The sequence below is a fragment of the Tachypleus tridentatus genome, chromosome 1 (genome assembly GCF_004210375.1).
Source record: "Tachypleus tridentatus isolate NWPU-2018 chromosome 1, ASM421037v1, whole genome shotgun sequence".
In the NCBI taxonomy this organism is placed as follows: Eukaryota; Metazoa; Arthropoda; class Merostomata; order Xiphosura; family Limulidae; genus Tachypleus; species Tachypleus tridentatus.
The window spans coordinates 48,342,700-48,369,756 of record NC_134825.1 but is presented as its reverse complement, the minus strand read 5'-3'; the positions used below and the strand labels follow the sequence as shown (position 1 = coordinate 48,369,756).

The 27,057-nt window shown below is 33.7% G+C and overlaps 1 long non-coding RNA gene across 1 annotated transcript; it reads left to right on the top strand.

The window, feature by feature from the left end:
* Nucleotides 1-1,742: 1,742 nt before the first annotated feature.
* LOC143235839 (uncharacterized) lies at nt 1,743-26,678 on the top strand. Its single transcript, XR_013020346.1, has 3 exons — nt 1,743-1,986; nt 21,145-21,217; nt 26,243-26,678. It is a non-coding gene; the product is annotated as an uncharacterized LOC143235839 (long non-coding RNA).
* The last annotated feature ends 379 nt before the right edge of the window (nt 26,679-27,057 follow it).

Here is a 27,057-nt window from a genome sequence, read left to right as displayed (position 1 = left end):
CGTGAAGTTCGCTAGAGTGTGAGTAATTAGCCTTAATGGATGATTTTTGTTGAGTTTCACCGTTATATTGTAACAATAGAGATAGGTAAAATAACTTGTCTTTTCAGCTGGGTTTTAAGGTAACTGTACCAGCCGGTGTGGGCTTTTGACGTAAAAAAAAAAAGAGACGACTATTTAAGTTTTGGATATAACTGTGTTAACCAACAAAATAAGTTAAAATAAATTATGTCAGAAAATGTTTTTGTAAATAAAGTTAGACTGCGTGATTGTTTAGTCGGAATAGCCGATATTTTAAAATGAGTTTCACAGTTTAATAAAGATAAAGAGAATAATTTGTCTTGTCAAAGGGTATTTTATAGTAAATGAATCCGTCTGTATGGAGGGCCAGAAGACAATTATTTAACATTCAGGATACAACGTAAGTGAATTATTCATAGAAACTATTGTGATAAGAGTAGATAAAAATAATTCGTCTTGTCAAATAAATTCTAAAGTCGTTCAATCAGTCTGTGTGGACTTTCGGCAAGAAAAGAGAAATATTTAGGATTTTAAATACAACTGTGATATCCTATAGGCTGCAGTACAGAGAATGTTTGTACATATGCTTGACTTGTTTTGAATATATTATTTTAAGTGGAGTGTGTGCTGTCCATTTATTACTCACATATATCTCCAACAAGTCACAGACTCCTATTGTAGAAGAATCCCAGCCCACTCATACATATTAAAACAGTGAAAAATCATTATCATTTTGGAAAAAGTGTGCGTCTCAAACCCTCCTGCGTCCTATACACCGAAGGTGAAACGTTTTATACCTCTACTACTTTTGAATGATTCTAAAGAATAATAAAAGATTATGCTGATGTTCAACAAATAAATAAATGATAACTGTGAAAAATATTTTTTGCCCTGAAGATAGCCTTGAAAATAGGGGTGCGTCTCATACACCGAAAAATACGGTATATGAGATTATCAGAAAGAATCCGTGTTAAACACACATTATGTTGTCAAATCTTCGTACATCAGCCTAGTCTGTGAAGTCACAACACTTTAAGTATTATTAATACTTACGAGGCTAGCGATGTCACTTCGCAATTTTTCTGCTTCAAATTTACTTTCCAAATTATAAACAATTTTTAAAGATAAAATAGTTGTTGATTAACAATGCTTTTCATACATAGTCACGATATAAAAGATATATTATCTTTCATTATCGTGTATTATAATATCACTCAATCTATTATTCCTTGAATGTATTTCGCTCATCGAACATTTCTCATTTTTGTTTTACTTATCACATTGAATAAAACCTCAAAGAATAAGAGACAATTTTCTTATTAAATAAGAGAAGCTTATTAAACGTCTTTGTTTGAAAAAAACACATATCTTTATCTTTTTTATCCCTGTAATTTTTTGTATATCTTAATACGTGTTGTCTTGCCACAGATACATGAATTTTATACTGTGGCATTGCCACAAACACGTTATTTGTATTATAGCGTTGCCACACGCACCTTACTTTTAATCCTTTTTAAACGTAGACGGTTTGACGAACAAATTTTCAAGGTCCAAAACATGATTAAAAATATCATTTCTAACGGCAGTTTAACGAGTAGACAAGAATATATTAAAAAACACATCTCTTCCCAAGGTCATTTGAAGAAGACAGGAAGCAAGATCTTTCACGAGATACAAAACGTGCTTCTCTCATCTGAAAGCTTCGTCACACTAGATGTTTTATGTCTCAGCACATTCAAAATTATATGAACAAAACACAGACGCAAAGTAGCCAGCTTTATTATTTTTACAGTTGATTTTCTGTAACTTGTAGCTCTTTGTTATAGGTATTGATTAGATGTTACCTCCTCCCCGTATAAGTATCAGCTTCCTGCGTGCACGTGATCATTTGAACTTCGTAGCTCATCTCTCACACACTAGTATATTTACACAAACTTTACGTCTAGTGTAAACGTGAAGGTCATTGAGGTAAGCGGACGATTACTTTGTATCAGATTTTGTTTATCTCTTTGCTGAGATTTTTACTAAACGTTTTTAAAATTATGAATGTAGGTCAAGGCTATTTATTCAAGGTTAAAATGTTTCTTGGGCTAACAGTTGCTTGTCTGTAGTTTCAAGTGTTTTCAAGCAGCTAAGTAACGAATTACATTTTAACTCTTACGTGCAGTTTGTGTATAAAATGGTTGCTTTAATGGCAAAAAGTTATATAGAACACTACCAGAGTACAAAACGTTGATACTACTGATTGCTGTGTCTAATGTGCAATTGTGAAGTTTAAATTTAGGTCAGGCCGTCACTGAATATGCTCACCCTTTCATCTATGGATGTTATAATGTTACAGTCAATCCCACTATTCTTTGACTAAAAACAGCCTAAGAATTTGCGGTAACACTTGCTGACTAGCTGCCTTTACTCCATCACTTCAAAATTAGTGAAGGCTAATGCAGATAGTTTTTGTGTTGCTGTGTAAAAAATGCAATAAAGAGATAAAAAATTTAAGTCACAATCACAAAAACTATCGTGTTGTTTTAAACTTTAAATTATACTGACTTCCGATAGATAAGATTTCTCAAACTCCAAATTTATGTTAATTATTAATTATATATGGAATATTACCTTCGATACATGTTAAACGAACTCTGTGGTTAAATATGTTTAAAATGTCGCACAATCTCCTTGCAATGTACCTAACATTACAAGTTGTCCGGAAAGTCTATAACCACAGACACTTTAACGAATTATGCAGAATATGTCCTTTTAATCCGAAACAACTTTGGATTAACAACAGGATTAACTGGACAGTCACTGTAGTCGGTCAGTCACGTATCTGAAATTAAGCAAAGCTGCAAATCTTCTATGGTTCCAGACTTTTCGGACACCGTGTATATTTCAACACATTCAATTTAATAAGCATAAAACATTCTATTTCCAGCCTACTGAATAATACGTTACAAAATAATTAAAATTTCCTGGCAAAAATCATCTTGTCAAGTATAAAGAAAACAGTTCGTCACCAACAGCAACAACACAAACATTTAAAAAACACTTTTTCAATCGCCTTTGCTTTTGAGATAATTATTGCTATACAATGCCATACTAAACTTAAATAATCCTAATATCTGATTTTTTTGCTTACCCGCTTACTCAGAGACTCCACTAAGTCTGTCCTTTTTTTCACAGATTATCAAGTGTTTTACTGTTAATTATTCTGTAGGCAAAATTACTTGTTTAGTCTAAGAGCCAGAAAGAAAGCTGAAATGAAAAATAATCATGGAGAGCTTGAAATAAATTTCCAAATCTAATAGTTTGAGCTAATCTGGAAAACTTGGTAATCTTATGTGGTTTATGACTTTAGTGTGTTTTCCAGATTAACTCAAACTATTAGATCTGGAAATTTATTTTAAGCTCTCCATGATTATTTTTTTTTCCAGCTTTCTTTCTGGCTCTTTGACTGAACAAGTAATTTTGTCTACAGAATAATTAGCAGTAAAACACTTGATAATCTGTGAAGAAAAGGACAGACTTAGTAGAGATTCTGGGTAAGCAAAAAAAATCAGATATTAGGATTATTTAAGTTTAGTTTTCAGAGAGTTACAATCTAGTGTTGTTATGATTTAAGTAACATAACTATAATCGAGCATGTATGCTCCGAAAGAGATTTCTGGAAAGAGTCAAACTTCATTAATTTTTTTGTTGGAGTTAAGAGATGTTGTGCAAGAGAGATCGTATGTATAAACTCTTTTAATACCAGTCGATTTGAAGCAAGATTCGTAAAAGGCATTAGAGAAAATGCAAAACAAAAAGACCCAAATGTTCCGGTGCTTACGAAGAGTGGCGACCTCTTTACATATCAGTTCTTGTTAAAAAAGATACAATTACCTGAATATGCTTGGAATTATGTCCCTTTTTTGTCTCGAATTTCATTGGAAATAATACATTTTATCTCACAAGGAGTGTTTTGTAAATCCCATAAAACGTTTAGCGGGAAATCCGCAACAGAACAATATTTTTCGCATGAACAGTTCGTGATTATTAACAAGTCTTTGTTCTCCAAACTAAAACATACGACTTTAAATTCTTTAACGTTAATGTAAAATTTTTAATAATTTAGTGTCTTCTCATCTTCCTTTATAATGTAATCCAAAGCTCGTTTTTGTTGATAATTTTCTGTTGAAACAATTATACTTCTAAAACGATTTTAGAAGTCGTAAAAGCATCACTGTAGTTAATTTTGGTTTTTATTGCAAAAACTTTATAATTAAGCCTATTTTTCATTGTTATTATTAATGTGGGCTGTGAGAGGCCCAGTGATTAGCGTACTAAAGTATGTATCTGAGGGTAGTCTACGATTCGCATCTCATTGCCATAAAGATGCTCCGAGCTTTAGAGTCGTGGATGCATTATACGAGTGACAGTCAAATCCCACCATTCTATTAGAGAAGTCCACGAGAGAGTAGTGAGTGTTTTTAATTAGGTACCTTTCCTCTAGTCTGTCACCTCAAAATTAGGGACGTTTAGCGTAGGCAGTCCTTGTGTAGATGCACGAATACCTTAAACAAACCAACAATAATTATAATGCAAAACTGTCAACTTATTAGTATATTTCTAGACCTTGGTATTGTTTCTAGTCTGTGTATCTTATGAATGAGTTGTAGCCAATTTAGGCTCTCTGTAGACAAAAGAGCGGTCTTCGACCTTCAATGGTTGAGGTAAGGAAATGTAACGCTTTATGATGCCCTATAAATTGTTCTAAGAAAAATTCTAAGTTCTGTCCAGAAACAGAGAAGACATGGAATTCAAGTCTTGTTCAGCTATACAGAAAGTTGAAGTCAGTCCTGAGACAGAAATCAAAAGGTGAAAGTCTAATCAACGTTGCTGAGAAAAACCTTGTTAAGTAAGTTATGACAAATGTTTGTGTATTGTCGTTTAAAATTCATTCAGGTTGAATATCATGTTTGTTTCGGATATTTGAGCGAAGTTATATACGAACTACCTGCACAAGCCATCCTTAAGTGAACCGAAAGACTAGAGGGAAGACAGCTAACTAATAGCACTCACCGAGAACTCTTGGGCTACTCTAATTGAATAGGGAGATCTGACTGTTACTCATATAATAATCACAACCCAAAATTCAGGAGCGCAATGCGAGCTACAGACCCTGGGATTCACCGTCTTACACGCTAACTATTAGGTCCAAGTCCAATATCAGTGTTGACTTTGTATATAGTCGAATATTCCATTAACCGGCGAGTGTACCCACGTCATCTTTCTAAATAAAACATACTGCTCTATTGACTGTAACCTAATGTTTCAGTTACTCTTAGGATTAAGATATTAGCATTATTTTCCTTCACCGTCCCCTCATTGAGCACTTAAACCTTTGAACCTGTTATTATTATTATTACAGAGGTAACTCACTGGTGAATCTATTATCACAGAGGCAACTCACTGGTGAATCTATTATTACAGAGGTAACTCACTGGTGAATCTATTATTACAGAGGTAACTCACTGGTGAATCTATTATTACAGAGGTAACTCGCTCGTTAATCCATTTCTTAGCTAACACGGAATGCTATGCTATTAAGTTTTCATCCAGTTGTTTTTCTGCATGTTTTTGTATTAATATAGATATTTTCAACCGAAATGGTACACGTGTTAAAACATCAAATAAAATGCCCTATATTTCAGGTGTAACAGTTACTAATTTTGAGTAACTGGCTAGAATAGAATGTCAGACGACTGTGCAAGAATCTTTTCCAGCTTTAAACTAAATAATAACAACGACTGTCACTCTTTTAACACACCTACAGCTGAAAGTACGGAGTATGTGCGGTGGCAAGGCGGCGTGAACCGTGAACTTTTCTATCCTTAGCCCCGTACACTAACCATTAAGCCATGCTCAGAATTTGTTTTGTATTTAATTTTTGTTTGAATTTATAAAGTTAAAAGGGAAGAGATAACATTCTTTGTGAGTTTTCCGTTAAGAATCCAATCAGCGGAAAATTCCACTGATTTTTTATAACGTCTTTAGTGAATATAATCAGTGCTTGAAGTGTGGGATGGCATCCCACTTCCTTTCAGGATGGCCCAAAACCAGTTTAATATCTTTTACTAGACTGTAAGGTTCTCAAATTGGAAAGTTTCAGTAGCTGGGGCAATAAATGTTTACCGTCAAAGTTTCATTATTATAACTCGTAACAAAAAGTACACATTTATCTGTACTGATTATTATAAGTCGTAACAGTACACATTTATCTATACTAATTATTATAACTCGTAACAGTACACATTTATCTGTACTGATTATTATAACTCGTAACAGTACACATTTATCTATACTAATTATTATAACTCATAACAGTACACATTTATCTATACTGATTATTATAACTCGTAACAGAACACATTTATCTATACTAATTATTATAACTCGTAACAGTACACATTTATCTGTACTGAAATTTAATGGTTTACTGCCCTCTGAATCATATCTAAGTAATAATACCGCTACACAAGTCGCAAGTTACTCGGCGAACATGCACCTTACGTCATTGGAATTGTGTAGCTCACAAATGTACCTCGTGATTAATTATAATATTTTCATTATTTTATCTAATCTAACTTAATAAGGTTCTAATTTTTAAATTTTAGTTAGTTTTATAACAATAAATAATGTTTTTTTTTCATATGTTCTCCTATCATAAAACGTTTATCTCAAGAACTACTTTATGATCTCAAATGCCTAAGGCTGAGTGGCGCAGAGCTGGTGTCCAGACTGCGAATCCGAGGGTTCGTGGTTTATGTTCTGTTATTACAAGAACTCGCTTCGCATTTTGAATGCTGTACATACATTCCTTGACAGACTGTTAAAGTGTATTACTTGATTAAACAAATATATCCCAAGAGTTTGTGCAGGCGGTGTTCGCAACCTGAAATTTATCCAGTGTGTTATCTCAAAATCAGAGACGGTTATGTGCAAATAGATTTCCTGTGAAACTCTGCGCTAAAAGTTCCAGTACAAACAAATATAAAAACCATAGATACTTCCGTGAAACCTAATAACTTGAAAAAAATGTCTGTTTACAAAATGAATATTTATATTTTATATACAAAATGAAAAACACGTTGAAATATGCCACATGGTAAACCAAAGCAGAAATAAAAAATGTACTTTTTCAAGTGAGTTATTTATGAAATGTTCTTTATTTTGTCATCACAGTCTCGCTTGAATAATGATAATGATATATCCACCATGTTTTTGTTTATGGTGACGTCAGTAAATTTGACGCCTACTGTGCAAACGTTATATCTCCGACTCCCAGCTGGGTCGTAAATTCGTTTAGTGCTAACTGGAGGCGCAATTTCTTACTTTCCAGTTAGGTGTTTAAAACGCCTTTTTGAGGTTTTTTTATTATTTTTTTCTCTAAGTGAAAAAGTAGGTCAACAGAACCTGTCTGGCAACAGCAAAATGATGCTACAGATTCAAGCAAACAATATACATTCACTCATGAATGTCTCTTAGTGGAAATAACCTAAGCTCTTTCCTACATATTTTATTTTGATATAACCTTGGAGGAAGAGCCCCAAAGAAAGAGTTTATGGGAAATGAAGTAATTAAAAGTTTTGAAGGTTTTAAAATGTTCAAAGTTACAAGAGTGACGACTCACTTAGTTGTCAGTGTTTGCTTAGTTTTTTTAAAATTAGATTATTGATTATTTCGATTCTTAAGTATTCCACTGGTAGATATTATAAACAAAAACACATTTCCCTTCATATGTCTAAGCGGTTGATACTTTTATATAAACAAATAAAAATTTACATAAACATAAAATATTTTTTACTTCTTTATAGTAATATTAGATGAAGGAGAAAAGTAAAATTCAACAAACTCAGAACACGACTAAACTTGATAATTTTCAGAGAACTGTATCTGTTAATTTTCAGACATAACATATTATTCTTCCCTCCCCGAATTTACCTTTTCACATTAAAGTTTCAACGTTGTATTCATATAATGTGGAAATTTTTAAATCGAAGCCTTATGTATGTCAGAGTTTTTATAATTTTGTGTTTGTTTATTTATATAACTTCCATAATGCGTGTGTTGTACATTGATATACTGTTGTGTATTATTTGTTCGAGATGTTATCTTGTGGTTATCTGCATATTACTCGATAAAATAATGAAATAAGATCAAATTTACTTAATTATAACAAAAATATTTCATTTCTTGAACTTGAGGTTCCACGACTAACGTTCACTAATAGGCCTGTCTTTAAAAATAAACTACTTCTAAACAGAAACTCTACTTACTTATCAAACATATATTCAATATTTACGGCACTTAACTAAGCAGCTGACTAACTGGCTATTAGTAGAAGAAAAAAACAACAACTGACTAAATCAAGCACGCTGGCTACTCATTAACTAACAACTTACTAACTGCATAACTGACCCATAACAACTTCACTCGTGAACCAATAATCAAATACTGTAATATATTGTCCAATAAGTCCCCCGCTGGTACAGCGGTAAGTCTTCGGATTTACAACGCTACAATCAGGAGGTTCAATTCCCCTCGGTGGACTCAGGAGATAGCCCCATGAAGCTTTGTTATAAGAAAACACACACACACGCTTATCCAATAATATATTGTTTGATATTGTCCAAATTATTATAAACCATTGGAGGAAATTCCTGATGCTAGGCTACGCAATCATCACTTGACCTTAAGCTTAATTTTGTCCGAAGAACACACTCCTATGTTCGAGAAATATTTACTTAAACACAAACAATACAACATAGGCTACAACATTATATTGAACCGTGTTTGTACGTAAATTATGTATTTACGTATAAGTAAATAAGTCTGTGTCGTTGGGTATTGTAAATCAACACAACCTCATACTTGTGTTTCGTATTAATTTTTTAAATTACTATTTCGCACTTCCACTTTGTGTGTTGTACATTAGTATATCTTTACATGCTATGTATCACTAGATATTTACTACTGTGTGTTGTACATTAGTATATCTTTACATGCTATGTATCACTAGATATTTACTACTGTGTGTTGTACATTAGTATATCTTTACATGCTATTTATCACTAGATATTTACTACTGTGTGTTGTTACGTTTTGTTCGTCAGTACATCTGTTTCTGTTCTGTCTTGCATGTCTTGATTAATATGCATTCTTATTTGTTGTATGCCAGCAAGTTTGCCATGGCTTTTATTTTATTATTGTTCTGTGTTGCATATCATATCCTAAACAATCTAACTTACCACAATTTATTCATACCTATACAGTTAAGTTTCAAGAAGTTAGGAAAATCGAGTTTCAGGACAAAATTCTGAACTTTTCCAATTTGTATTGTGTATTGTTTCGAAACTAAATTAAAAGAGGGCATTCAATGTCATGAAAGATATTTAGTAGTTGACGTCACAGTTATCAATAAGTAACTGGACCACTTTCTAAATTTGTTGATCATCTACTTGACTCATACATTTATCTAGAAGTTTATGACAAAAACGTAAATCTAGATAAAAAGCCAATACATAATATGTTATTGTAGTAATGCGATGCTATTAAAAATACGAAGTAATCTTCAGTAGCTGTATCTGTAATTAGATCTCAAATCGATAAAAAGATGGAGCTATGTGCTAAAAGTTTGTACTTGAGAAAAGCATTGAGAATCTCAGAACGTCTGGTATGGGTGTTAACACTTTTATTGATAAGGAGAGAACAATGTTTCGACCTTCTTAGGTCATCTTCAAGTTGTTCTCTGCTTATCAATAAAAGTGTTAATACCATTACTAGCCGTTCTGAGATACATTTTTTTAACAAGTGGGTTTCTCGTCATCAAGAACTAAAAATCATTCCACGAGCCGCTGTGCCGCAGCTAAGAAATAGTTAGTCCACATTACAGGTATTTTAATGAGAGCCAATCTTTAGACTTTGGCACATTTGTATTTATAACATTATAAACCAAATATGTTATTAAACAGCATTCACATCAGATATTATTATTCTAATTTCAGTTGTACAGAGTGTGTGTGTTTTCTTATAGCAAAGCCACATCGGGCTATCTGCTGAGTCCACCGAGCGGAATCAAACCCCTGATTTTAACGTTTTAAATCCGTAGACTTACCGCTATACCAGAAGGGGGACTCAGTTGTACAAATAAACCTCTTTCAATATATAATGAACATATCTATACCAACAAATTACTAGTTTATCCCACAGAACTAAAGCTGAAAAAATATCAGAGGTAAGACTTATACTGTCTTATTATGAACATTCACTGATTTATCCCACATTATTTGAAACAAGTCTTTCAACGTCTTATGGTAACATTCAACCGGTTTATCATACAGAATTAAACGTGAGGAAACAATATCAGAGACAAGATTTTCAGTGTTTTATAATATCAATAATACTGATTTATCCCACAATAATACAGCCGAAATCTATTCGTGGAAAAAGTTTTTCCATGTTTTATAATAGCAATTTATTGGTTTATCAAATAGAACTAAAACTAAAGACACGATATCAAAAGCAAATCTTTAGTCTTATAATAACAGTTCATTTGTGTTTTCACACTGAACTAAAGATGAAGGGAAAATATTAGAAGGGAGTATTTCAGAAAATAATTCCTTAACCACGCATAGTACGTAACTCTACAAGGTCTCTTTGAGGATGCTGATAGAATGTAATTACATAATTTAGCTCACTCTCAACTATGCCTAGCTCAACAGATGTTTATGTAATTGTTCAAGGCCTATTCAAGGACGATAGTAGAATGTACTTATAATGAGGATCCATGTACATCTTTTTCTATTATTTAGTACTTTCAAGTCACGTTGCATGGCTCTGTAAGTCTTGACGGCGCTTCCTCTTCATTGTTCTTTCTGATGTATATTATGATTTTTTTTTCTGGTGAATTATATGATTTTTCCTAAAGTAGATTTTTTCCATTTCGTTTCAGTACGCCCCCTCATTGGCACAGTTAGTTTCGATACCCGTGGTGAGCAGAACACAGGTAGTCCTTTGTGTAGCTTTGCGCTTAATTACAAACAAGAACATCGTCATTCTAGTACGTCCTACTAAACGTCAATATCGATCTGGTTACACTTTGAAGGCAGACTTTTTAAGGCCTGGCATGGCCAGGTGGGTTAAGGCGTTCGACTCGTAATCTTAGGGTCGTGAGTTGGAATTCCCGTCGTACCAAACATGCTCGCCCTTTCAGCCGTGGGAGCGTTATAATGGGACAGTCAATCCTACTATCCGTTGGTAAAAGAGTAGCCGAAGAGTTGGCGGTAGATGGTGATGACTAGCTGCATTCCCTCTAGTCTTACACTGCTAAATTATTGACGGCTAGCGCAGATAGCCCTTGAGTAGCTTTGCGCGAAATTCAAAAAGCAAACAGACTTTTTAACTCTTATTTTTTAAAATTGACATTTTAAATTTTATGTTTCTTATCACTCATAATGCATTTATTTTATCAATTTTCTAATATTATCTAATATACATCGTAATGTACACTACTGTAATAATCCTTGTAGTTTTATACTCTAAAATTTGTGCACTCGTAGTTCCATTTTACGTGATTATTTTTGTTGTTGTTCATAGGGTACTTTTTGACAACATTACTTAGTCGGCTGTGGCTCTCTGTGATGGTTATTACGTGGTCTTGAGAACGATATGCTAGATCTTACTGGTCGACTGACCGACTTCGTGACCATTAAGTATAGTAAGACTCATGACCAACGCCCTATATTTTACATACCTTGCCGGCAGGAGACAACCTATATAAAACAAAACAAAAACCTCTTTTTCAGAAGAGAATGAAAAACAGTTTTATCGATTGTGCTAACTTGCTTGTACTCTTGTTTATGTCTTTAACAAAAAGTAAACGGTGTTATCATTGACGCTCATTTCACAGACAAATTAACTAAGGATTACGAAAAAAACAGACAGATTTCATCATTCTAAAGTTTATTAGGCTTAGCTATGATCGGGTAAAAGTTAGTTATTCTACAATAATCATAACGCAAACAACAATAATGACATAAGGACAAAAAAATTAATTGTTACGTATTAAGTATCTATCTTATTTCCAGCCGGTGTATTACACGTACAAAATATTAGTTTATATTCTTTGAGATTTATCTATACAACACAGAAATCACTGCCATTAGACTGGTGTTCTTTCCTTTACAGCAGTCGATCTGGCTTTCGTACTCAAGCGACCGAGCTGACACATAATTTGACCGTTCAGTGACTCATCTTCTCAGAGCAACCAATCTCACAGTCCATTAGCGGAGATTAGTGCTACGTTGCAGCACTGTTAGAAACATATCTAGTTGTAATTTTTAACACTGTAGAAGCAAATTATTATGAATATTATTATATATTTATTGTTATTATTTGTTACAAAAGTACCGGCGACAGTAAAAATACAACAAGAAATAATCGTTCTTTAAAAACAGAATTCACGAAAGTTGGGAGTTGCAAAATAAAAATCTGTAATGTATAACACTATGGATAACAGCGAAAACATTATAATAATATTTGTAACTCAACACTATTGAAAACCAATATTTATGGCTCTGTTGAGCCCGTTTTAACTCATCGTATTGATTTAGTGTGTGAATAATATTATGGCATTGGGATTAAATTATTATTCCATATTATATAGCGAACCAAATACTTGATGATTATAATAGAGACTCATTCTCATTTCATCAAAGACAAAATTGAAAATATAATTTGAGCTGTAACGGTCTTTTTTCGATTTGCAACCCTCTGTTAAAACAACATGTAAAGTGTTAACAGTATAACAGTGCTGTTAGTAACCAAGTTATATTATTTCCACAACTAATTTTTCTTTAACGTTAACGATTGAACCAGTGTTGTTAACAGTAGAGTGTGGATTCTCTGAATCATCTCTTCCAAAAGTTTTTGTTAGTAGTTAATTTCTCTGACACTTACATTTTAAGAGAACCATTAAATTTAACATTGGGCCATCTAGCTTTACCTGATTTATGACTTCATGCACCAGTGTTATTCATAGTTTAATTTCTTCTCAGGCTCACATGTTACTAAATATTGTCAATTTATATATAAATTTACCGCAACATAAATTTTCCTTTCTATTTGTTTTTAATTTCGTGCAAAGTTACATGTGGGCTGTCTGCGCTAGTCGTCTCTAATTTAGTAGCGTAAGACTAGAGGGAAGGCAGTTAGTCACCATCGCTTACTCTTGGTCTACTCTTTTACCAACGAATAGTGGGATTGATCGTAACATTACAACGCCCACACGGCTGGAATGGCGAGCATGTTTGATGCGACTGGGTTTTGATCCCGCGACCCTCAATTTGCTAGTCGAGCGCTCTAACAACCTGGCCACGCCTGGCTTTTTTTTTTCTTCTAGCTAGTTTACAAGCAACAACATTCACATTTACTAATTTGGAAATGAATACTTTAAGTAATAATGGATTTCTGATATAACATCATAATGTGACTAATAATAATTTAAATTATACCAGTATTTAATAGATCGGAAAAGAGCAGCGTATGCTAGCAGTTCAACTACATTAGCAGTTGTAAGTTCCTTGCGACGACGCTTTTTGCTCAATACCAAAGCTCTAAGGCTGTTACAACATAAAAAAATCTTATATGAACTTTATTTATTGGATATAAATTTTATTGTAGTGTAATATCAAATATAATGTCAAATATTGGATCATGCTACATTTGTTACAAACTTATGGATTATCCTTCACTAACTTAGGCGTTATATTCCATCTTCAAAAACTTATATTTATCTATTTTTACTTTGCTATTTAGCTTACGTTAACTCTGTTTGTGATGTTCTTAATGAAAAAAAAAACAAGTAAAAAATCTTATATCCATCTACTCTGACGATCATTGGAAATGAGAGAAAACCACGTCGGCAGAGGAAAGCAACTGATGTGTAAATACAAAACACATGATACAACATTCACGTATTAGTATTTGAAATGCTCATCATGTGGAGTTTGAAGTTGTTAACTCATTGCTCTTAAGTGTTCTTTAACGAAAACTTATTACAAACGGAAAAGCTTGAATCTACTTTCATATCTCATAAGAAATTATTACTCCAAAATCAGAAATAGAAAAGGAAGTTAACGCTGATAATAAGAACATTACGTTGTATAATTTTGACTCAACTGTTGACAACACTTATTTAATAGGAGCCAGATGAGGAAGTGATGAGATAAGCAGATTAAGGTGTTTTTCCTCTAATTTCTGTGGCTGGTATTAACTGCTTGATTAGCAGTTGGGTCAGTTATTTGAGACAAATCCATGGGTGGCAGAAAGCGGGATTCCTTTCTTTTTATTTCATATTAGGATGTCTACAGGAGTTTTTGTGAAAATTGCTCAATAACAGTGCAGTTCGAACAGTTAATTAATTGAAAAAATCAATAACAGCAAGATAAATATGGGCACTTCTGTCAGAGCAATCGAAAGACTTTGGGTGTTTAGAAAGACGTCAGTATGTTTATCTATTGAGTTGTATAGTGAATCTGTAGAACAGATCGAGTGGAAGTTTCTATAAACAACGTTAGAACAGCTTAAGTCCTCGGATAAGATCCTAAAATTACAAACGTTTCTGGCTGATGATGATAATGACTGGGAACGCTGACATACCAATATTAAGAAAAGCTCTTTGCAAATCTTACTCTCAGAGAACTCAGGTAATACTTTGTGGTAAGTTGGTGAATTTTCTGAGCGTTCTAACATGTTAGTCAAAGCAATCTTCTGAAATGTCCTAGTGTGAGACCATATTTGTTGACCTGATAAGTTTAGATTATCTTTCCTAAGGTGCAGTCTATTTGTACGAGATAATTATCTTGTTTATATCACATAGTAGGTGTTTTACTTAAAACTGTCCAATGTTCTTAGAATAACGAACAAAAATACCCCTAACAGTGAGGATACCCAACTAGTGATCTAAGGCAAAGTGGTTATTGAGACCTTTGTAACTCATAAATTTGACAAATTATTACCAACTGTAACTTTTATTAAAGCTTATTAGTAGCTCTTCTGGTTGAAATTATTATATACAGGAACACATTTAATTAATTCCAAAGCAAAATTCAATCACTTCTTTAAGTGGGCACCCGACATTGTTTTCTGTTCTGTTTAGTTCTGTAGGATGAAGAAGTATATTATTATTAAAACAATAAATGATTTATGTTTATGTTTCCTCAGCTTTGGTTCAGTGATATGAATCAACAAATTGCTATTAAGAAACTGAAAAACTTGTTTCTGATAGTTTCCTTCTTTGAGGTGGCAGGAAACAGTCTTACAATATTTTATGGAGACAACTTCAGTGTCTTGTGTATCACCTACCATACAATTTGCTGAAATAGACCGATAGATCTAGCAACTTGTTGAATTCTCCTTGGGGATTGTTTTGTCCAATGTTCAATAACACTTGTTACATTTCTGCAGCAACTTCCAGAGTTGAAGGAGGTGTCACGATCATAGAACCTATCCCATCAAATGTATATATGAGATTATACAAGACCACTGCGCTCCTTAGGCATCGAGGAACACATTTTTCATGATAAGAGCCATGTAAAGCTACCCTTGGATTACATTTATTGCCTTAGAAAAACTTCAAAAGTGTCATAAAATATTTTGAGAAAAAATATGTTTTTAGCTATATCTGCAGGCAAATTAACAAATCTCATATCTTTAAAAGCTTATGTATATATAGGAAAAATAACGTAAGTGGTGACGTCGGTCAGGGTAAGTTGTGTCGTCAGTGAGAAAAACTGCAAGGTTTGGAAATGCATTGCCTTAAGTTCGATGTGTACGAACACTTGATTTTGTTAACATGCTCGTTACAGTTTGAAAGTTGGGAATTATAAAGAACAGTGTGTAACCCTCCTTGCAAAGCAGAAAAAAGTGTAATAACGATAGAGAATTTCTTTGATTGTCTCTCGGATGTCCTAAAATGTCATGAGATACTTCAATTGAATTCAGATTGAGAATGTTTTCTGGAAGCGGTGGACACAGCAGATAGCTCAGCGTGGCTTTTATCTTAAACCAACAAACAACTTTTATGGAAAAATAGCATTACAGGCTTCACGGTACCTGTTATTTTGAACAAGATATTGTCCTCCCACACTGAAAATTATCAACACACACAAAACAACGTATGTTTTTACAATACAGCAAAGCATTTATGGCTCCCTTAACCACTACCAATGAGCCAAATTCACACCAGCCCACATCATGACATAAATATACCCTCAGAATTCTTAATGGTTGGAGTGACACTGGGATAATTTGTTTCAAAAACAACGAGTAACATGATTTGTTATATGCATGGTGGTTTTCGTATTGTTCTTTAAAACTTAAGGGGGCATGAAATTATCGCCTTCTATTTACAGCAGTGACGAATGGATTAAGCACAACTACATGGTTCTATGAAACCGTGCATCATGGAGTTACCTATACGTTTTTGGCTAAAGATCTACAGTTTTGAATTAACATAAGAGACCGAGATGGTGAATTAAGTATTAGATGCATAGTTTAGGCTTACTACACATTTAAAAATTCGCATGAACAGAACAATGGTTAATTTTATGTGGATGGACATTAGCTAGTTTAGTTTTATTACGTTTCTCCAATGTTTTTTTCACAGGGAAGTTGTGTATTAGTAGATGGACAAAAAAAAGTCATAGACTCTCATACTATTATTGCTGCGTTTAATAAGCATTACTTTTTGAATGTTCGAGAGCTATTCTTTTATGTTACCTTGCATCATATTTGTTTTGTGTAATGACAGAGTTATTCACAAACTCTACGCACATTGAATTAGGAAATTTCCTTGCAAATTAAACAGGGACTGGCTCATTACCACCTGAGTATGTGCTGTCCCAATAGTTGAAGAAACATAGTGTTAGTTGTTACTTTGTAGAGACTTTGTTGCAAGGTTTCGATGTTTTAGACTTAATAGCATCTTCAAAACTTAACTTTATGAATAATTTTATAAAAAAATTTAAGATCATTTGATACCGAGTTCCCAACTTATTGGAGTTAAAAACAGAAAGTCACTCAATAGAAGCTGTTTCTGGAAGTTGCAGTGACTGTTCCGTATATAAAAGCTGAAAGTTGATTCTGTATGTCTCAGTAACTAGTTTTTTGTGTATACGACTTAATTGGGATTCTTAAAACAGAGTTGTTTCATTTTTTCACACCAGTTGTTCCAATCCGTATTTGACTGACGATTAGTTACTTTGTATGGTACAGAAGTAGTTACTCGAGTCAACAGTAGTTGATCTTCAGTGTAAACGACAGAAGTTGTTTTTCCTCTGTCGCCAGTTAATCTAGTCCTTATATGACTGCAGATGACCTAAAGATAAGAAAAGTATAAGAGACAACATAAGACTTTTAACATGAAACGATGTACGATGAAACTGGTAAGAATCACGGAGATTCAGCACCACCAGTACTATAATACTATTTTAAAAAATTAAATAATATAAAAACAAAATCTTAAACGGCTCACTTGTGTGTGTTTAAAACATTTTAATTAAAATATATGTATTTAAAAGATTTTCGTTGTTAGAGATATCATTCACTATTTCCCACTTACAGCATTTCATACGTCATATAAAAATAAAACGAAAAAATTACACTGTACACAGGTTATATTTCACTTCCATATACTTTGAAGACACTTTCCAATAAATAAATAAATATCCTTTATATGTTCCATTACAGAAAGCATTTCTCCAAAAATAATCAAAATTTAGAGATTCAGACTGAATAGAGAGAGTATTACAACTTTAAATTATTGAAGTTTATTCACAAAGTTAAAATAAACCAAGATATTAAGTAGAAATAACTTAATATTTTGTTTAAGCACGAAGATACAGAATGGGTTGTCTGTGCTTCGCCCACCATGGGTATTGAAACCATACTTTTAACATACAAGATCACACGCTTGTCATTGAGCTACATGGAAAGCGGGGAAATCTTAAGAACATGACTTCAAAAATCAAGAAGAAAGACAAAACTGCTCTCTTTTTTCAACGACATTTTCAAAATTATCAATAGAACGAATTCTTAATGAAATGTTTTACCTTTATTTTTAGAGAATCAACTTATTCATTCAACAACTACTTAAGCACCTCGTTTTACAAACAAAATCTGGTGAATATCAAAACAACTATTGGATCGCAAAATTGGCCAGAATGTTGAAATATTATCTAATAAAGTATTTCTCGTCGAAAAGTCTGTAAGAGATCATTTTATTTTATAGTACGAAAAATTTGACGAAAAGTATGGTCATTATTAAATGTAGTATATATAAAAACAAAGTAAGCAGTGAGTAAGTAATAACTTTACTAAACATGGAGGGATATTGACATGCTAAAAAAACTAGAATAGGAAAGGTATAGTTATAAATTTGCCATTAAAGTATTAAATTAAAAATGACACCTATTGGAGTAACCTGGGGTTTAAATGAGCTAACCAGTGAGAGCAACGTATGAAGTAGACAATTAGATAGAGCAGGCCTAGAGTTCAATGTGTATGAGGCGATCACAGTTTGGAATAGTTATGTTCCATAATTCGGCTCGGCTTAACGTTAGTGAAAAATTATGACAGTAATAGACGCCCGGAAGAAATTAAACCTTTGGTTATTGTCGTGTCCATTTTAGGACCTTGAGCGAATATAATTATTTGTATACATATATATAAATAAATAATCAAGTTTGATTACGTATTAGGTTTATGTGTCACCTTTCAATCCCAAATAAATTCAGTTGAAAGGCCGTTACATAATCATATGGGACAAAAGCGGTTTTTTTGTTTCTTCGTAAAAAAAACAACTTTAATGCTGGTCACTTTGTTATGCACGTTACGTGTATTTTTCTTATAATAAAGACACATTGGACTATGTGCCGTATTCACCGAGGGGAATCCAATCCCTGATTCTCGTTGTTATAAACCTGTTGACTTACCGTTGTACTCGCGTGGCACTACCAACAACATCTGATTATTTTTCAGTTGTAGACAGAGTAGTATGTTAGAAATTGTCATAAAAATTATTTAGGCGGATGAAAAATTTTGCAATCTTTAGGTACGTATATATTACTTACAAGGATATAAAATAATTGAAATTTGGAAGATGAAACAATGATTATATTCCACAGGACGAGAAAAATAACACTTAGACAGTCGTATTTCGTTATTGTTATAACTTATACTAATACTATATTGGTAGGCAAACAAAATATATATTTATATTTTCGGCATTCTAACGTTGCTTCATACACAACATACACTGGTAGCGTAGATTTGCCTGTGTACAATTGTTTTTATCTTCTAAATATGTAAATAAACTTAATACAGGATACACATATAAAAGTTTAACATAGTTATCTAGATAAACAGAAGGGGCAGACATCATGGAGATAATACAACAAACCACCGCTTCATTTTTAACATCCAAAATATTCTGTTTTAGCCGTTTCCACATAGGTTACATTTATAGAACATATACATTTATTGAAGATTCGGATATTATACAGTTTTTGTGCCTTAGAAGTCACTCTTCATCGACCACCATAATTAGTAAAGGATATACATTAGAAAGTTTGTTTCGTTTATTTTAGAGCAAACCCTCATTGGAGTATCTGTCGTGTCTGCCGCGAGGAATCGAACTTCGGATTTTAGTGTTGTATATATGTAAACTCACCACTGTCCTATCTAGAGACATGTCAGAAAAAAATAGATTATTGAGATTATAAAATAGAAAAAGAATGTAAACTAAAACGAATTTATTAAGAATTCTCCATAAGATGAACATCATTTTGAAAGTAAAATAAAAATTCATGTTGTAAAATAACGTATGCTGACGTTTCAAACCAGTATTAGAAGTTTCATAACTACTGTGGAGCTTTACTGGTCTTTGATCACAACAGAAAGGGCCCGGCATGGCTAAGCGTGTTAAGGCGTGCGACTCGTCATCTGAGGGTCGCGGGTTCGCATCCCCGTCGCGCTTAAAACATGCTCGCCCTCTCAGCCGTGGGGGCGTTATAATGTGACGGTCAATCCCACTATTCGTTGGTAAAAGAGTAGCCCAAGAGTTGGCGGTGGGTGGTGATGACTAGCTGCCTTCCCTCAAGTCTTACACTGCTAAATTATGGACGGCTAGCACAGATAGCCCTCGAGTAGCTTTGTGTGAAATTCCAAAACAAACAAACACAACAGAAAGACTTTTATAACTGTTGTGGAGCTTTACTGGTCTTTCAAATGAACATGAGAAGTTTGATAACTACTGTAAAGCTTCATTGGTCTTTTAAAACAATATGAGAAATGTGATAACTACTGTGGAGTTTTACTGGTCTTTGATCACAACAGAAGGAGTTTGGTAACTGTTGTGGAGCTTTACTGGTCTCTGAAACCAACAGGAGAAATTTATTAACTATCATGAAGTTTTACTGATCCCTGAACAAACATGTAAACTTTATTAACTATTATGGAGCTTTACTGGTCTCTGAAACCAACAGGAAAAATTTTAAACTATTATGGAGCTTCACTGGCCTCTGAAACCAACAGGAGAAATTTACCAGCTATTATAGAGCTTTACTGGTCTCTGAAACTAGCATGAGAAATTTATTAACTATTATGGAACTTTACTGGTCTCTGGAACTAACAGTAGAAATTTATTAACTATTATGGAACTTTACTGGTCTCTGGAACTAACAGTAGAAATTTATTAACTATTATGGAGCTTTACTGGTCTCTGGAACTAACAGTAGAAATTTATTAACTATTATGGAGCTTTACTGGTCTCTGAAGCCAACAGGAGAAATTTTAAACTATTATGGAGCTTTACTGGTTTAACATGTAAATTGTGGAACCTTAGAGGTAACTGAAAGTTAACAAGAGAGGTTTGATACATATTATTGACTCTTATAAAATATTTGAAATTAACAGCAGAACATGGTTTAGAACCTTATAAGTATTTGAAGGTTAATTTGATACGCATTGTAGGGACTTATAGGTTCTTAAAGTTAACAAATGTTTGATACATATTATTGAACCTTATAGATATTTGAAAATTACCAGACCCTTATAATTGCATTTGTCTTCTTTTCGATTCACCGAAGTGGACAGAAAACAGGTAGGTAGCCTAGTATGTAACTTTGCGCTAAAACAAATAACACCTATTCTTTTAAAATAACTTTATTACATCAGTGTTTTTTAATTAATGTATTTTTCTTGCTAGTTTTTCATTTCATGATAACTTATGTCATTTGATCAGAATGTAATTAATAATTTTTATAGAATCGATGTGGTTTGTGTTAATTTTGTAGATTGTTAAAAAGCGATTTTTGAAGGATAAAACCAACACACGATTTGGAGAAATACACAAAATACAAATACATGCACATGTATGTCTACAAACTAAAATAGTTTCATAAAAATTCCATTTTCCAGTACATCGACAATGAAAGAAAGCATACGAACAACAATGACAAATTTCTACGGGAAAGATATTTGGTAATAATACGTATGTGATAGATTACAAAAAGCCTGGTATCAAACCATTCTTTACTGAACCAATACGTACTTCCTGTAAGAACACTAACAACAGTTATACCAGTCATAAGTGACCAACAGAAATAGTTGTTAATCTAACAATTTTTATTCTGCCCACCAGAGCCTGAACAACTCTGGTATTGACAGAAAGGCGACACGTTGTTAGTGACGTACAACAAACAAGATAGGGCTGAAATGTTATGCAGTACTCTCGTATAGAGCCAGTGAAGAATGAAAAGAAAAAAAAAAAGACGAGTTTTAAATCATTATCAATGTTATTGTCATGAAATATCGTACTGATATTACAACTGAATAATGTTGTTTCGTGAATTATTAGTGCAAAGTTTTACAATTGGTAGAAATGGTATTACTCTGTTCGATGTACGGTCAATCCCACTATTCGTTGGTAAAAGAGTAGCCCAAGAGTTGGCAGTGGTTAGTGATGACTAGCTGCCTTCCCTCTAGTCTTACGGTGTTAAATTAGGGACGGCTAGTGTAGATAGCCCTCGTGTAGGTTTGCGAGAAATTCAAAAACCAAACTATCAAGTCTAACTTACCGAACTTCTTGGTGTGCAGAATTTCTTGTCACTATAATATTGTTATTATTTTCGATTATTACTATTACATCAACATGTTAATGTACAGAGAAACAAGGAATAGCAACATGAAAACTTTGTATTGTGGATAAATTATTGTACGACTGGTACAAAGCATAGTAAGAGAACACAACCACTTCAAGTCATTTAGAGTGTAAAAAAAAAAAAAAAAGGCTTTGCTCGTCACTATAATGAAAATCAAAATCATCTTGCTTTCACTGCATACAGTCACGTTTCAGCGAACTATATTTCGGTATTAAGAATTAGATCAAACAAAAAACATTCTCTCTTCAACCTATTTTTCCTTTGATCTTTCTAACAAAGGAAGGCCATTTCACTAGCATCAAAACAGCGTCAATTAACGCTCTTTAAACAAAAAGTAAACAGATTGTATCTAACTTGGTTGTTCTCTTTTCGACGTAATATGTCTAAAATTGAACATTTAAGATTGTAGACGATGATAAACCGTATATATATATATATATTTTATATTTACTGTATTCACGAAAAGCACTATTTTTGTTAATTTCGAGCTGACACTGATATGTATGGTAGGCTGGTTTCACCCGCAGCCCAGTATCTTAGAAATAAATAATAACGCTTGAAAATGGGTTCCGATACTCACGATGAGCATAGCACAGATAAAGCATTATTTAGCTTTGTCCTTAATAGGAAACAAACAAACAAAAACTGTTTCCTGTAAGTATTTTATTTAATTATAGAAAGTGTGATTTCTCATCAATAAAGAAAATACACTTAGAGAGACACCTACTTTAGTGGATATGTGTATATTGTAAACCATAATTTATTTAAAACTAAAGTGTAATACAACAAGACAATTAATCACGTATAATTTCGTTGATAGAGCCACTTTACGAATGAGGGACACTTGCTATGTTTTTGTTAGCTGATGATATAAAAGACTAGGTAATAAGCACTACAGATTAGAATTTGTGGAACCTGAACTGTGCTTTGTTTTCTCACCACGATTTTTGAAATAATTTTTTATTTCTAGAGTATCTTCTTCACCTGATATTTGTTCTATTTCTTCATGAGTCAAATTTCGTAACATTGAGTAACCTAATAATTACTCTGTCCATGCGAGAGCATTACGTTATTTAGAAAACTGTAAAAGTTAAGTACGAGAAAGTTTATTTATTTTACTATCTGACATTACTCATTTCGTTGTTCATGGAATCGCTGTTGCTCAAACCCAAGAAGCCAAGAGACATTGAAACTATAACTTTGTGTAATTCGTTTCCAAGATTATTAAAGATACGAATAAATTTATTTACAAGTTTGTTTGTTTTGAATTTCGCCCAAAGCTACACGAGGGTCATCTGCGCTATCACTCCCTAATTTAGCAGTGTAAATCTAGAGGGAAGGCAGCTAGTCATCACCATCCCCCGCCAACTCTTGGGCTACTTTTTTACCAACAAATGGTGGGATTGATCGTCACAATATAACGTCCCCAGGGCTGAAAGGGCGAGCATGTTTTACTTGCAAGTTATCACCAGAACAACTAAAAAGTTACCATACTGTCTGCGAAATCTTATTAATTAATAAAGTTGATGCGGAAGGTTACAAAGTTTCCTAATCTTTATATAAAAGATCATACTTTGTTCTTCTGGACTTTGAAAGACTATTCCGTTGCGAATTTTAGAGAACGTAAAAGCAGGTTCCTTTTCATTATTATATATCATATTGTCGTTAAATATACCACTGAAATGCCCCCCCCCCCGCTAGTACAGCGGTAGGTCTACGGATTTATAATGTTAAAATCAGCGGTTCGCTTCCCCTCGGTGGGCTCAGCAGATAGCTTAATGTGGCTTTGCTCTAAGAAAAACACATACAACTGAAATAGTTTCAGATTCATTTGAACATTTTGTTATTAGTTATTCATTATTTTTGAAGTGTTACACTTATTTTGTTTTTGGTTGTCTTTTTTTTTTTCTATTCTGGATTATTTCAGCCATAAAACATTGTGTCCAACAAGAATTTCTCCACACCATCATTTAACTAACCACAAAAACTAATTAGAGCCGGTCTGTTGTGCAATTAAAATTCCAGATCGATTCAAGTGTAACTTGAACGCCAAATACTTTAGACCTAAATTTCATGAAATAGGTTAAGAGAAGGATCTAGTTTTATGTATTAAAAACATTTATGTTGCCAGAGACAAAAATGGCAGAAAAATAGTACGATTCTAACGTTATGGGTTTGGCATGGCCTGATAGTCAAGGCACTCGACTAGCAACCTGCGAACTCTGGGTTCAAATCCCATCACCGAACATTTTTATCCTTTCAATAGCCAATCATACTATTTGATTCGTGTAGCAAAGAGTTGGCAGTGAGTGGTGTATACCAGTTCGCCTTCGCTGTACCACTTCAAAATTAGGGATGAGTATTTTTTTACGAAACTGAAACAAAAAACATTACGTATACATAAGATCTCACACTCCTGTAGGCATTTCTTCAGTAATGTGTAGAGAACAGTAAAAATACACAGGTTCATTAACTAACAAAAAGCGCTTTTCAAGCATCGTAAGGCAAACCCCTTTTTTCGGGGGGGGGGGTGTTTGGATGGTGTTTTAGAGAATGCTATGGAAACTGTGCGTAGCTTCTGGTACACATAGGATAAAAAAGCCATAAGAAACAAAAACACTCCTCTTCTATTTCTGTTCAATTGATCTGAAACTAAGCAATTTATAGCATATCAAAATTATTTATATTATTATAATACAGATATATTAGTTCTTGCGTGCTATTCATTTTAACGGCGAAATGTTTATTTTTTCTTTTTCCTAATAACTCGCAACAAGCAAAGGTATAGAATCAAGTGTATCTTTTCGCAATTATTAACAATCTTATGACAGAAAAATAAAAGGGCTCTTCTGAGACATAAGGGCAGGAAGTTAGGGCTTCAGCAAACCCAGCTACCCTCCTGCGCATACCACTGCACCTTCTATTGAAAATGAGAAATTTAGAAACCTTAAGAAAGAAGAAAAAAATATTTGCCCAGAAAGCATACACCGCAGCACCTATGATATGTTTGACCTGCCTGTGTTTGACCTTATTTTTTTATTAATTAAAAAAATCCTTGATGATTTGACTGATAACGACAGCATAAACAGGTCAGTAAGACCTGACATTATTACCAAATTATTGCAAGGTTTCAAACAGTTTGTTTACTTCACCACAAACCTACACAATTAGTTATGTTCGCCCTGTTAATCGCGAAGAATCGAACCCCGGATTTTAGTGTTGTCAGTCTGTATTGTAAATAAACGTTAACAGCTCTAGGGTTAAGGTTTTTAGTTATTTGTTTGTTATTAAGCACATAGCTACAAAAAGGGCTATCTGTGCTCTGCCCACCACGGGTATCGAAACCCATTTACATGCAGTATAGGTCGGCAGACATATCGTTGTGCCACTGGGAGGTGTTTTTTTTAGTTCGGACCATTGAAACAATTTGTTTGTTTTCGGATATTAGCTCAAAGGTACAAAACACCTCTCTACGTCAGACGTCTCTAATTTTTAATTGATAGATTAGAGGGAAGCTAGACAACAACGCCCGCCGCCAACTCTTAGGCGTTTCTTGAGCGACTGAGCAGTGAAATTTATTACTTCTATAACGTTAAAGTGTGGTGTGTGTCGTGAGGTTTTTGTTTGTTGTAACGGTGGTAACGGAATGCCGATATTGGACTCCCAGATCCACATTCGGTATGCTAACCACTAGCATATCGCTGTGCCGTTGGGGAGCGTTTTTTAGGCTACTCTTGGCCTTATCAAGAAGTAATTATTTAAATTTAAAGTCAAGGTCAATCCGATGGTCGAGTGATTTTTAAACCAAATAATTTCATGAACTTAAAAATACAAAAGAACTTTACATTTGTAAGTTGGTTCGACGGTACTTAAAAATAACTGAAATATAAAAATACATGAATTTTCTTATGCGTTAAATATACGGACTTACAATGTTTGTGTGTGTGTTGTTTTTTTTCTTATAGCAAAGCCACATCGGACTATTTGCTGAGCCCACAGAGGGGAGTCAAACCTCTAATTTTAGCGTTTTAAATCTGTAGACTTACCGCTGCACTAGCGGGAGCCACTTGCATTGTTAAAATCCTGGGTTCGGTTCTTCATAGTGGACTCAACAGACAGACAGGCCAAACTGATACTGCTCAAAAACAAGAAAGTAAATAGTAAGAAAAATATCGACTCTAAATAAAGTATTTTTTTATTTTGTTGGATTTTACTTTTTAAATTGTTAAATACGCTATATCACATAAGACTGTAAAGCATATTTGTCATGTATAGAGAAAACACTATAATAAATAAAAGTCCGGCATGGCCAGGTGAGTTTAGGCGTTTGACTTCTCATCTGAGGGTCACGGGTTCGAATCCCCATCGCCCAAACATGCTCGCCTTTTTAGCTATGTGGGCGTTATAATATTATGGTCAATCCTACTATTCGTTGGTAAAAGAGTAGCCCAAGAGTTGGCGGTGGGTGATGATGACTAGCTGCCTTCCCTCTAGTCTTACACTGCTTAATTAGGGATGGCTAGCGCAGATAGTCCTCGTGTAGCTTTGCGCGAAATTAAAAAAAAAATATACGTATCAACTAAAATAGAATGATGGCTAGATGGACGACCGGTCTTGCTGTGTGAATATTTAAGTTGCTTTGATTACACGATCTAACAGTCGCTGAAGCAACGGGATTTATGTTTGTCTTTAAAAGCTTTCGTTCAATCTTCTACGCCCTGATTTCCTGGCTAATTGGCGAGTTGTCAAGCTATAATCGGCCTTGATCAGAACGCTGTAA